This window comes from Centrocercus urophasianus, unplaced genomic scaffold (genome assembly GCF_019232065.1).
Source record: "Centrocercus urophasianus isolate 14NV4802_14NV808 unplaced genomic scaffold, USGS_Curo_1.0 seq_11, whole genome shotgun sequence".
NCBI lineage: Eukaryota > Metazoa > Chordata > Aves > Galliformes > Phasianidae > Centrocercus > Centrocercus urophasianus.
The window spans coordinates 6,655,426-6,656,991 of NW_024884253.1; the positions used below are offsets into that span (position 1 = coordinate 6,655,426).

Sequence of the window (1,566 nt, forward strand, 5' to 3'; positions counted from 1 at the left end):
TAGTTACTGCTGCACAGCATGGTCTCTCGCTATTTCACAGTGAAAAAAAAAAGAACCAGATTTCCAGTTTTCTTTTTCCAAAGTCAGCACTTTTGACTCAGGTGCAGAAGCAGGGTTAGGAGGAGAGAAGCTAATATGCATCTGAACAGCAGCAACCTTTTACAGGCGGAACTTAGTAAGCGTATTGTATAGCTGAGAAAACAGAGGCTGAAAGTTTACCAGAGTTTCAGAGTATCAGGAATTTCTGATTTCCCCTTCAAGTTGCTGCATGACAGAGTATCAAAACACACTGTGGATTTCAATAGTCTGGGTCACAGCAGTCTGTCATAGAAGAGTGGCTGTTACGTGAAATCACACATATGGAGTTAAGTGTGCTTTACAGAAAGTCGGACAAGCAGAGCAGGCTGTCACAGTTTAACCTGCCCCTTTGCGGGTGGTTACACAGCAGAGCTGTGTATATAGCGATACTCTTTACTCAGCAGGCTAGGGCCTCTTTTTGGAATAAGCGATTAGCTGCGCTTCTTGCCAAAGAACTGTTCTCTGGGAAACTCACACAGCACTTGTTGCACCCGCTGCACCCTCTGAACTTCATTAGAAATGTATGACGGCGTTATTTTGTTTCTACTGAAAGCAGCATTTAGTGGCCATGTCAATGCGCAAGTTTCACAATTCAGAATTTGGTAAGCAGGTTTATCTTTATATAGTAATGCACACATAGACATGATTTTGACCCCCTGTACCAGAATCCCCCTCCCCCGTTGCAGTCCTTTGCTCAGCCTTTCTCAGGAATGCTACTCTTGTGCAAACTCGCCTCTCCTCATTGAATTGTGTAAAACTCTTTCCCGGCACCGTGAACACATCGTGAAGCAGGGCAGGTCTCAGCCATTCACTGCACCCAAATCTTCCCCGGGAGAGAGATGTAGAAGTCAGCCTCCTCCCAGCTAGGCTGCACGACCCGATGGATGAGAGGGACCCCGGTTACCGGTGCAGGGGCAGTGTTTCCACTCGAGATGTAGGAACCGGTACAGATCTGGCAGCCGGGGTGTTGACATCCAAGGCGGCGGAGAGGCACTAGGACGCCGAGACGGGCGGGCGGAGCCCCGAAACGGGTGGCGGCCCGCCCCGTGCGGCCGCCGGGAAGGCACGGACAGCAGCGGCGGAGGGCAGCGCCTCCCGGCGGGCGGGGCGAGGGCTATAAATCCACCCCGCGGGCGCAGGCGGGTGGCGGTTGGAGCGCGGCGGTGGCAGCGCGCGGAGAGCGGCTCTTGGGAGCAGGTAGGGGCGGGTCCGCCTGTCTGTCTGTCTGTCTATCTATCTGTCTATCTATCTATGTCTGCCTGCCTGTCTGTCTATCTATCTATTTATGTCTGTCTGTCTATCTTTCTGCCCGTTAGTCTATCTATCCATCCATCCTAGTTAACCATCCATCCAGCCATCCACTTAACTTCCCTCATGAGCCTTGCAGCTAAGCCCGTTCGGGGGTCTAGCATTGCATCATCCCCTCTTTTTCTCTTTTTCTTTCTTCTTTCTTTTTTTCTTGGTTTTTTTTTTTTTTTTTTTTTTTTT

General features: G+C 50.4%; 1 protein-coding gene across 1 annotated transcript in view; it reads left to right on the forward strand.

Annotated features, from left to right (window-relative positions):
• The first annotated feature begins 1,215 nt into the window (after window positions 1–1,215).
• The window catches only part of NDRG1 (N-myc downstream regulated 1), a 40,025-nt gene continuing 39,674 nt past the window's right edge, over window positions 1,216–1,566 (forward strand). The window contains exon 1 of the mRNA XM_042834108.1: window positions 1,216–1,275. The gene's annotated coding sequence lies outside the window, so the exon portion shown is untranslated. The remainder of the gene's footprint in view (window positions 1,276–1,566) is intronic.